At 45.7% G+C, this 12167-nt stretch overlaps 1 protein-coding gene across 3 annotated transcripts in view; it reads left to right on the top strand.

Annotated features, from left to right (window-relative positions):
* Positions 1 to 1197: 1197 nt before the first annotated feature.
* LOC110507505 (nascent polypeptide-associated complex subunit alpha, muscle-specific form) overlaps positions 1198 to 12167 on the top strand; it is a 59003-nt gene continuing 48033 nt past the window's right edge. For all 3 annotated transcript variants that reach the window (XM_021587536.2, XM_036964710.1, XM_036964709.1), the window contains exon 1: positions 1198 to 1745. The gene's annotated coding sequence lies outside the window, so the exon portion shown is untranslated. The remainder of the gene's footprint in view (positions 1746 to 12167) is intronic.

The following is a 12167-nucleotide window of genomic DNA, read 5'->3' as shown; positions in this document are numbered from 1 at the left end:
CTTGCCACACGTTTGCCGGTGGCCCTGCTGTGCCAATCTCTGCAACATGGATAGATAGAAATCACCACATAATGCTACAAATATAGAAACATATCCTATATGCATGTTCTATTATCTCAACATTTCAAGTTAGTATTTTGAAATGTTAAGTTAGTGTCTAAAAATGTCAACTTAATATCGCACATTTTTTGTCAGCATCTGGACATGTTGAGATAGTTTCTGGAAATGTTGAGTTAGTATCTAAAAAAAAAAATGTAGATAGCATCTCAAGATTTTTCGATAGTATCTTGACTTTTTGAGACAGTATTGATTCTTTTTTTTGTTTTCGCGGGCGGAATGGGCTTGAATAGCCAGGAGTTCTTCCAGGACCTGATTAGAAAAAATGACCTGATTGGAAAACCTCTGTCTATCAGTGTATCAGTGTTCTGTTACTTGTCATGTGTTATGTTTCCTTGTGGACCCCCTGCAAGAGTAGCTGCTGCAAAAGCTAACAGCTATCCAATTTAAACAAATACACATATTATATTATAAATAACCTATTATATTGAAACATTACATTCTAAAAATGTCTTACAGCAGATGTATTACTATGTCATACCCTTCAACCAAGGCCCAGAGTTTTACCTGGTTAGGTTAGCCTACCAGATCAGGAAAATCTCTTGGCCACACCACAGAAAAACAAACCCCCTCCCCCCCACCACCACTCTGGGATGCCACCTCTGAAATCGCCACACAAGGTTACAAATTAAAGAAACATATCTGTATGATCTACTGACAGGATGTTTACATACTATCTAATAATGTTGACGTAGTACCTTAACATTTAGACTTATGTGCCTCGCAATTTCAACTTTCTATCTGAAAATGTTGACTTGTGTATCTCAACAATTTGAGATAATATCACAAAATTCTGACACATAAATGTCTCCATTTTTTTTGCGCCTGAGTATTTTTCTCCGTTCATACAGGAGTAATAAAGCCCTAGTGCACTAATTTTGTGGGGGGATTTTTTTCAATATATATCTTTTTATATGAATGATTTGTGTATTGTGATGTATCAGGGCTCAGCACCCTTAATTACCGCGATTATTCACACAGGCCTACTGTTAGACACTATAATACTAATAGTGTATGTGTAATGTAGTACTGGTAATCAGAGACGTTCGCGACGCCTTTTCAAGGAGGAAAGAAAAGGAAAACCATATACGTGCATGAGTTTTCAGAGGCGGTGGGAAATCGGTATTTTCCTCGGACTCTGGGGGCACTTTTATCAAGTGCTGGGTGATATACGTTGGGAAGACCTAGAGCTGCATTGATGTGTCACATTTTCCCAGGATTGTCATACAATTGCGAACGCTCGCATGATGTGAAACCGTTACTTTGTGACGATGATCGATCAGGTGAAATAGTGAATCAAGCCAAATGGGATGGTTCCTGGCGTCAAGCAACAGGCGAGGCTTGTGCCAAGAAGGGGGAAGACCAAGAATTGAAAGCGGGGTTTAATTTCTCGTTTTTGGGGGGTCTTGTGTGCCGAAGACACCGAAATCAAACTGTTTTCCTGTGAGAGAAAGGCGTTATCCACCCCAAAGCGTCCGGACTGTGTGATAAATCAACAACATAGTAGAGTGACAAGGCACAGGTTGAGTCAAATTAGTTTATCGGAGTGCGGTGGGAAGAGGAACACTGATCAAGACAACAGCACAGCAGCATATGTTTTCATGTCTCCTCTCAACACACCTGTAAAGGTAAGTTTATGCTCTCTATAATAATGTATTATTAGATGATAATGCCAAGTGATTTATTTCGTTTCACCTCACTGAATGACAACGTCGCATGATTAACACCCCTGGACAAACCTATGATAAAAACATGTTTATGTTTTTTGTTTCTCTGTTTTATATAAATGTTATTAATAGCTATGTGCATACTCTATCCTCTCAATCTACATACTTTAAGCTATGTAGGCGTATTGTTTCATATTGATAATGGCACGTGTTTGTCTGCCACAAAGTGAATGGGGATAGCCTTTGTATAGTAGATAAGACACAGACAATGCCGTATATGTATTACTGATCATATAAACGATTTACTGGTGTAATAATAACAAACTTTCTGAGCCTGTCAAACAAAACGAATGAATGTGACTGATCATTTTGCGGCCGCGTTGAGTCATTGATAGCATATTCTAATGAGTACGCAGAGACGTGATCAAAAACCCACAGTTGAATCAAAAATGATTTATTTGGCCACAGTAACATTTCTGTAGTTATTCACCATAATCTTCACCACAATTTAAAGTGTTTAATAGAGTATTTATTTGCCGGTTTTGAAAGCCTGTCCCGGCCCTCTTGCCAAAACCGCAATGTAGCCTACAGTACTGCATGCAAGGGAATGTCCAAGATCTCACTCAGAGATGCTGAAGCAATGTTTTCATTGCAGACTTTTGGTCTGGTTTCCTGGACTATAGATTAAGCCTATAGTCCTGGACTGAAAAGCATGTTCCTTAAAGTAGCTCAGGAGGGCCCTTCTTGCTCAAACAACATGAAGTTCTCCAGCAAATCAGCTGGAAAGTAATCTATCCAGAGTGGACAAATAAAACATCTCAGTATCCCTTATGATCTTAATTAAAGCCGTAAAGATTCTCTTAAATTACTAGAGGGGCTGTGTCATAATATAACGGGGCAAAAATGTCAGCCATCTTGTTCAGGGAGAAATCCAAAACCAGTCTCATTGCAAATGAATTGCAGTAGAGGCTTTTGTGATGCATAGCTATCTATCTAGTAAACTGTAGCTATCTAGTAAACTTGCCTGCTACTTCAGTGGGTGTTGGACACATTTCTACCTGTCCTCCCCTTGTTCGGGCTGCGTTCGGCGGTCGACGTCACCGGCTTTCTAGCCATCGCTGCTCAGTTTTTCATGTATCCATTTGTTTTGTCTTGTTCCCTGCACACCTGGTTTTCATTCCCCAATCAATCTACATGTATGTATTCCTCTGTTCCCCATCGTGTCTTTGTGTAAGATTGTATGTGTTACGTGTATTTTGTCTATTGTTTTTTTTGTTACGCGCCAGACACCTGTCTATGTTCCGTGTTTTGGGCACGTTGTTTGTGCTTTTCTAAGTCCTCAACTGAATTGAGCCATTGTATGGCTGTGGAGATTGACTGCATTGTTAAAATAGAATGTTGGCATATTGGCAGTTGATTTGAAAAATGTATCATTCCTCTAAAACTGTCAGTCTAGCTAACACACATACAGTGCAGAAATTGTATTCACATTCATTGTTTTACACAATATCTTATAGCAGCACTGGCAAACCATGGTTGACCAACTCCCTGACCAACATGGCTGACCTATGGACCATCATAAGAAGGTTCATGGCCGTTCTAGTATTCTAATTCCTAATTGAGCACCCCTCCCCATTCCCTCTCTTCGCCCTTAACAGCATATTAGTCATGGGAGAGATCATGGCAGAAAAAGAGAGTGACGATTGTATTTGTGTAGTAATAGTTTAATCTGAAACAATCACAGTCATCCCTGGGTATATTTACAGTTGAAGCCGGAAGTTTAAATACACCTTAGCCAAATATATTTAAACTTTTCACAATTCCTGACATTTAATCCTAGATAAAATTCCCTGTTTTAGGTCAGTTAGGATCACCACTTTATTTTAAGCATGTGAAATGTCAGAATAATAGTAGAGAGAATGATTTATTTCAGCTTTTATTTCTTTCATCACATTACCAGTGGGTCAGGAGTTTACATAGACTCAATTAGTATTTGGTAGCATTGCCTTTAAATTGTTTAACTTGGGTCAGATGTTTCGGGTAGCCTTCCACAACTGTCCCACAATAAATTGGGTGAATGTTGGCCCATTCCTCCTGACAGAGCTGGTGTAACTGAGTCAGGTTTGTCGGCTTTTTCAGTTCTGACCACAAATTTTCTATAGGATTGAGGTCAGGGCTTTGTTATGGTCACTCCAATACCTTGACTGTTGTCCTTAAGCCATTTGCCACAACTTTGGGGGTATGCTTGGGGTCATTGTCAATTTGGAAGAACCATTTTCAACCCTTTAACTTCCTGACTGATGTCTTGAGATGATGCATCACTATATCCACAGAATTTTCCTACCTCATGATGCCATCTATTTTGTGAAGTGCACCAGTCCCTTCTGCAGCAAAACCCCCACAACCCCGTGCTTCACGGTTGGGATGGTGTTCTTCGGCTTGCAAGCGTCCCCCTTTTTCCTCCAAATGGTCATTATGGCCAAACAGTTCTATTTTTGTTTCATCAGACCAGAGGATATTTCTCCAAAATGTATTATCTTTGTCCCCATATGCAATTGAAAACCGTAGTCTGGCTTTTTTTATGGCGGTTTTGGAGCAGTGGCTTCTTCCTTGTTGAGCGGCCTTTCAGGTTATGTCGATATAGGACTTGTTTTACTGTTGATATAGATACTTTTGTACCTGTTTTCTACAGCATCTTCACAAGGTCCTTTGCTGTTGTTCTGGGATTGCTTTGCCCTTTTCACACCAAAGTACGTTCATCTCTAGGAGACAGAACGTGTTTCCTTCCTGAGCGGTATGACGGCTGCGTGGTCCTATGGTGTTTATATACTTACGTACTATTGTTTGTACAGATGAACGTGGTACCTTCAGCCATTTGGAAATTGCTCCCAAGGATGAACCAGACTTGTGGATGTCACGCCCTGACCACAGAGAGCCCTTGGTTCTCTATGGTGTAGTAGGTCAAGGCATGACTATGGGGTGTTCTAGGTTATATATTTCTATGTTGGTGCTCTTGGTATGGTTCCCAATTCGAGGCAGCTGACTTTTTGTTGTCTCTAATTGGAGATCATACTTAAGGGTTCCCTGTTCCCACCTGCTTTGTGGGATATTGTTTTTTTGAGAGAGTGCATGTTGCACCTCAGTACTGCACGGTCATTGTTTGTTTCTTGGTTTGTTTTAAGTTTCACTTAATAAAGATGTGGAACTCCAATCACGCTGCGCCTTGGTGCGTCTCTCCACACGATCGTGACAGAATATCCCACCAAAGAAGGACCAAGCAGCGTGCAACGATGGGGAAAGTAAGTTGGACCTGGGAGGAGATCATGGGAGGACACGAGACCCTTCCTTGGCAGGAGTCGCTGAGGTCGCAGGAAGGACAGCGACGACGCCGGGGACCACGGCCACAAAAACCCCAAGATTTTCTGGGCAGTGGAGAGTAACAGAGCCTGTTTGTGAGTCGGAGGAGGAATTTGATGAAAAATTCCAGAGAGAGGTGGTAGCGATGAGAATGCTGCAGCACAGGCGTGCTGAAGAGCGTGACACCAGTCTGGTGCCATCTGCACTGGTTTCACGCATCTGGCCTCCAGTGCGTCTCCCCAGTCCAGTACGTCTTGTGTCTCTTCCTCTCACTCGCCCTGAAGTGCGTGTCACCAGTCCGGTGCAACCTGTTTCGGCCCCACGTATCAGGCCTCCAGTGCGCCTCCCCAGTCCAGTACGTCCTGTGCCTGCTCCCCGCACTCACTCTGATGTGCGTGTCACCAGTCCGGTGTCACCTGTACCGGCTCTACTCATTAGGCCTCCAGTGCGCATTCACAGTCCAGAGCTTCCGGCGACGGTTCCCAGTCCGGAATCTCCAGCAACGGTCCACAGTCCGGAATGTCCAGGCACGGCGTCCAGTCCCGCTCCAGGGCAGGAGCCTTCCTTTGCGCCGGTGCCCAGTCCAGGCACGGCGTCCAGTCCTGCTTCATGGCGGGAGCCTTCTTCTGCGCCAGTGCCCAGTCCAGGCACAACGTCCAGTCCAGCTCCAGGGCAGGAACCTTCCTCTGCGCCGGTGGACAGTCCAGGCACGGCGTCCAGCCCAGCTCCATGGCGGGAGTCTTCCTCTGCGCCGGTGGCCAGTCCAGGCACAGTGTCCAGTCCTGCTCCATGGCCGGAGCCCTCCTTTGCGCCGGTGCCCAGTCCAGGCACGGTGTCCAGTCCCGCTCCAAGGCCGGAGCCTTACTCTGCGCCGGTGCCCAGTCCAGGCACGGTGTCCAACCCAGCTCCATGGCCGGAGCCCTCCTTTGCGCCGGTGTCCAGGCCCGGCTTCCAGTCCCGCTCCAGGGCAGGAGCCTTCCTCTGTGCCGGTGGCCAGTCCAGGCCCGGTGTCTAGTCCCGCTCCATGGCGGGTGCCTTCCTATGCACCGGTGGCCAGTCCAGGCACGGTGTCCAGTCCTGCTCCATGGCCGGAGCCCTCCTTTGCGCAGGTGCCCAGTCCAGGCACGGCGTCCAGTCCCGCTACAAGGCCGGAGCCTTACTCTGCGCCGGTGCACAGTCCAGGCACGGCGTTCAACCCGCGTCATGGCCGGATCCAGGATCTGGACGGGAGAGCCCCTGGTTCTCTATGGTGTAATAGGTCAGGGCGTGACTAGGGGGTGTTCTAGGTTATATATTTCTATGTTGGTGCTCTTGGTATGGTTCCCAATTAGTGGCAGCTGACTTTCCTTGTCTCTAATTGGAGATCATACTTAAGGGTTCTCTGTTCCCACCTGCTTTGTGGGATATTGTTTTTTGAGAGAGTGCATGTTGCACCTCAGTACTGCATCGTCATTGTTTGTTTCTAGGTTTGTTTTAAGTTTCACTTAATAAAGATGTGGAACTCCAATCACACTGCGTCTCTCCACACGATTGTGACAGTGGAGGTCAACAATTTTTGTTCTGAGGTCTTGGCTGATTTCTTTTGATTTTCCCATGATGTCAAGCAAAGAGGCACTGAGTTTGAAGGTAGGCCTTGAAATACATCCACAGGTACACCTCCAATTGACTCAAATGATGTCAATTAGCCCATCAGAAGCTTCTAAAGCCATGAATTAATTTTCTGGAATTTTCCAAGCTGTTTAAAGGCACAGTCAATTTAGTGTATGTAAACTTCTGACCCACTGGAATTGTGATACAGTGAATTATAAGTGAAATAATCTGTCTGTAAACAATTGTTGGAAAAATGACTTGTGTCAAGCACAAAGTAAATGTCCTAACTGACTTGCCAAAACTATAGCTTGTTAACAAGAAACTTGTGGAGTGGTTGAAAAACGAGTTTTAATGACTTCAACGTAAGTGTATGTAAACTTCTGACTTCAACTGTATAGTCAAGGTGGATAAATTCATATCAGCCAGGTCTTTAGCAGGGATCAACTGGTTGGAGCAATTTTCAAAGAACATCCCTCCTTCAATGTCACTCACTGCCAATATAAACGGACAAGTCATCCCCTGCAAACATGTTGTGTGCATATGCACCTATTCAATAGCAAACACAGATTATTCACTGGCACTGAACTGAACTGGAATAGAGTTACTTGTCTTCTTTGACAAGCCTTCTGAAGATCTTCGTTGGACGCTTTCCAAAAGCGTAATTCATCATTATTCTCTCGTCCAACACAGTCCGGACGAGATGAGCTTTTGAGTCAAGTGGCAAACACTTGACAGGCAAGGCCTTTGGTGTGGCAATCTTAATAATTCCTCTCTCACAGCAAAACATCTATGAAAACACGCAGTGAACTGTGTTTTTCCTGTCTCTTACTTATTTTGAACATGGCCATGTAGCGCGATCGTACACATCATCTTGGGAGCTGGGCTGAAGCCGGAGTCTTAGGGGAGAAAGGGTATTGTTTGGCTATTTGGACCATATCAAAGGGAAGAATGGGAATAGGAATTGGTCATGGAATTTGAACGGAGCAACAGGAAGCGTCCCAAACCCTCCCTCTCTGCCCTGAGTTTTTAGGCCCCTGCAGTCTGGAGCTTACATGCAGATAAGTCCTGTTTGCTTTGAAAGCTGGCATTCCGTTCCTTCCTCAGCCCAGTTCCAGCCATTTTGAAATAGAAAACAGCCCCCTCTCTTTCAGCAACTTGTCCTGTCTTCGTTCCCCCTGACTCCCTAACTTCAGGAGTGTGAGCCCCTTCCCCCAAATGCTCAGAGGGAATAGGCGTAATCCCCGTATCCTCCTGCAGCACAGGTCTCCAGCTCCAGGAATTTGGAGGAGTTTGGACTGATGAGCTTCCCAGCTCTGTGCAACTGGGTCCCCCAGCAGAAGCAAAGGCACAGCCAGCAAACACCAGCAATGCACATATGATTATACAGCACAGTCAGAAACCTGCACACAACAATGTACTCTTAGTTTGGCCTCTAGATATGTATAAATTCAGTGATGTATGGAAACAGAAGTATGCGTATGTCTTATTGGTCTATGTGGGTTTGCCTGCATATGATGAAAGTATATGTCTTTGAATGGCAAGATATGGTGATCTGTATTTTGGTCTTATGTCCTTTGAAGCAGACACACACGGCTCTGATTTGACGGTCACTTTTTAGGACTCTCTACATCCTAAATTAACAATAATTATAGAGCATTTGGCTGGGGCAGAGAAAGAGCTACCATATTCCTCTGAGAAGAGCAGCCTCTACGCTGCTCAAAATTTAGCGGCGACAGTGAGAGAACGGGATACCACAATATTACGGACCTCACAACTCACTTAGTGGCCTGTGGAGGAACAAGACCCTGGAAGCATTTCAAAAGGCAAGAGAGGGAAAGAGACAAGAGAGGGAAAGAGAGAGTGTGGAGAGAGACATTTTTCTCCTCTCCTCTTTCTCCTCTCCTCTTTCTCCCCTCCTCTCCTCTTTCTCCTCTCAGCTCCTCTTTCTCCTCTCTTCTTTCTCCTCTCTTCTTTCTCCTCTCTTCTTTCTCCTCTCTTCTTTCTCCTCTCTTCTTTCTCCTCTCCTCTTTCTCCTCTCCTCTATCTCCCGTCCTCCCCATTTCTCCTCTTTCTCCTGTCCTCTCCTTTTCTCCTCTCCTCTTTCTCCTCTCCTCTCGTCTTTCTTCTCTCCTCTCCTTTTTCTCCTCTCCTCTCCTTTTTCTCCTCTCCTTTTTCTCCTCTTCTTTCTCCTTCTTTCTCCTCTCTTCTTACTCCTCTCCTGTTTCTTCTGTTTCTCCTCCTCTCTTCTTTCTCCTCTCCTCTTTCTCAACTTCTTCTCTCCTCTTTCGTCTTTCCCCTCTCTTCTTTCTCCTTTCGTCTTTCCCCTCTCCTCTTTCTCCTTTCGTCTTTCTCCTCTCCTCTTTCTCCTCCTCTCTTCTTTCTCCTCTCATCTTTCTCAACTTCTCCTTTCGTCTTTCCCCTCTCTTCTTTCTCCTTTCGTCTTTCCCCTCTCCTCTTTCTCCTTTCGTCTTTCTCCTCTCCTCTTTCTCCTCCTCTCTTCTTTCTCCTCTCCTCTTTCTCAACTTCTCCTTTCGTCTTTCCCCTCTCCTCTTTCTCCTTTCGTCTTTCTCCTCTCCTCTTTCTCCTCCTCTCTTCTTTCTCCTCTCCTCTTTCTCAACTTCTCCTTTCGTCTTTCCCCTCTCTTCTTTCCCCTCTCTTCTTTCTCCTCTCTTCTTTCTCCTCTCCTCTTTCCCCTTTCGTCTTTCCCCTCTCTTCTTTCTCCTCTTCTTTCATCTTTCTCCTCTCTTCTTTCTCCTCTCCTCTTTCTCCTTTCGTCTTTCCCCTTTCATCTTTCCCCTCTCTTCTTTCTCCTTTCCTCTTTCTCCTTTCCTCTTTCTCCTTTCCTCTTTCTCCTCTCCTGTTTCTCCTCCTCGCCTCTCCTCTTATATTGGGGAGCCCTTTGGTTTTCCTTGAGGCAGCTGGGATTTTATTCCCATGTGCAGGTATGTATATTGTGGGTTTGTGTGGTTATGTGATTTTATTTCTGTGTGCCAGTGTGTATATTGTGGTTGTGAGTGGCTGTGAATGTGTTCATTTGTCTTTCAGGTGACTCAGGACCACACTGTCTCTTGGGAAGGTTTTCCATGTGTCATCAATCCCACCTCTCCCTCTCACGGCACACACACATAAATGTGTCTCCTCCCCCAGGTCCATGGCCCCCACTCTTTCCTTGCGACCCCTTCATTGTAAATACCCCGTCTCCATATCCTCACTCCTCCAACTTAAATCCCCATCTCTTTCCCAATACCTCTTCAGCTCTTTCTCTTCCAACGTCTCTCCCTCCCTGCCCCCCCCCCCCCCTACAATACAGTACAAAGACAGCAGACTGTGTTATCACCCCCTACAGTACAGTACAACACCACACAGACAGACACTTAATTCTCTTCTATAGTACGTCTCAGCATCTAGAATTGGTCCCGTGCATGCACAAAGAGAAATGGAATTTCCCTCCTGGCACGTGAAGCCATTTGAATCGCAGTGCCTCCCCCATTGCCTTTCCTTATGGCCCCATTCTTGACTACAGCCGATGACACTTTTATAGAGCTCCAGGAAGTTTGGATGTTACAGCTTTACCAGGCCAATTTGATGGATTTTTTCCCCCCCCCCCCCCCTTATGGAAGTTCTCTAGGGGATTGATGGCCAGAAAGGAGCAGAACACAGGATCATTCTAGTCTCTTTTCTCTGATTGCTGACATCACAAGGTCGATGTCAACTGCCCCATGCCATGCCGGTTAGTGTCCCTGTTACACCAACCTTTCCCTGGTGGTGTCGCCACATTGTTTCCGCTGTAATTGCTCACGTGTAGCCCGTTACTGAACAACACAGCTGTTATTGTGATGGAGCGGCTGCTTGAAAGTAGTTAACCAGAATTGCAACTTCTGCATAAACAGCATCCTTTCATAAAACGGGCCTACATAGGCCAACAGATGTTGACCCGAAGTCAACCCGGCTCAAAAAACTGTCCATCCCACCCAATTGAAAATCTTCTAAAATCACATTTTGTGTTTGTCGTTGGCCACAGCAGCACGACTGTGTCCGTCTGCTTCAAATAACTTCCGACGACTAGTCCAGATCATAAATAAAGTGTCTGCTATGAAATGACACATATTACATCTATATATATTTAGATCTCTGAACCTCTGAACCTACTGAGTCTACTGTAATTCACCATGACTCAACAAAACGCTATGTATTATCTGCGCCTGGTCAGCTGACTCGACAGAAGAATATTGTCTCTGACTAGACTTCTGAGGGTCCTACTAATTTAGCGGTTGGGACGACTGAGTGTTCAGCTCATTAATTGAGCGCCAAGATAACAAAAGAACAACTGTTGCACGGCAGGACCATGAGCGAACGGAGACAACGTACCGGGTGCCCTACATACAGTACTGTAGCGTATACTCCACCACTGGACCGGATCTCTTTAGACTAACACCCTTACCTCTCTTGACCAAACACTTTCAGTTTATTCTATGTACCTGTGTGTATGTTTCTTGGCGACTGTATGAGTTTGTCTATGTGTGTTAGTGTGTGTTCCACATGCGCGTGCCGTCCCCCTACCCAGCGTTTTCCATTAGGATCGTGAGCTTGTCCAGCCCTCCCTCCCCACTCCCTCCCTGACACAAAAGAAGCCCTTTGTTGTCTGAGAGAATAAGGAGGTGGCAGGAGAGAAGAGTCTGGGCTGTGGCCCACTATGGGCTGCTGGGCCTCTCTGATCCAGGGGGAACGTGGAGTCAGCTGGTCCTCTGACAATGGCCGCTGCCCGCTCTGCCTCTGGTTGGACAATGGAGCGGCCTCTCTGTCGCTGACGCACGCCCCCGTTGTTGTGGTCCCCAGTGGTCATCGTCCGTCTCGTTTTTGTAGCCCCCCCCATCCCCCTTGCCTCCAAAATGGACCCCATCTGTGACCCTGTCAACTGTTGGACATCCCAAGGTTGCCTCCCCTCTCCCTCCCCACACGCACACTGTGTGTTCAAGAGTACATTGTGTGTGTGTGTGTGTGTGTGTGTGTGTGTGTGTGTGTGTGTTCAATTGTTCAGTAGGTTGACCGTTTCCCTCATCACATCCTTGACACAGATTCCAGGGAAGTTTGATGAGGTCATAAACATTGCGCTGTGAATTTGCTTATCTGTCATACCCTGACCTTAGAGATCCTTTTAATTCTCTATTTGGTTAGGCAGGGTGTGTCTAGGGTGGGAAATCTATGTTTTCTATTTCTTTGCTGGCCTGGTATGGTTTCCAATCAGAGGCAGCTGTCTATCGTTGTCTCTGATTGGGGATCATATTTAGGCAGCCATTTCCCACCTGTTGTTTGTGGGATCTTGTTTTTGTGTAGCTGCCTGTGAGAAGGCCAGAACGTCACGTTTCCTGCTGTATTGTTTTTGGTGAGTTGCATATGTATTAAACATGTGGGGACTCTACGCACGCTGTGCTTTGA

This window comes from Oncorhynchus mykiss, chromosome 27 (assembly GCF_013265735.2).
Source record: "Oncorhynchus mykiss isolate Arlee chromosome 27, USDA_OmykA_1.1, whole genome shotgun sequence".
NCBI classification, from domain to species: Eukaryota; Metazoa; Chordata; class Actinopteri; order Salmoniformes; family Salmonidae; genus Oncorhynchus; species Oncorhynchus mykiss.
This window is presented reverse-complemented; position numbering and strand designations above follow the sequence as displayed.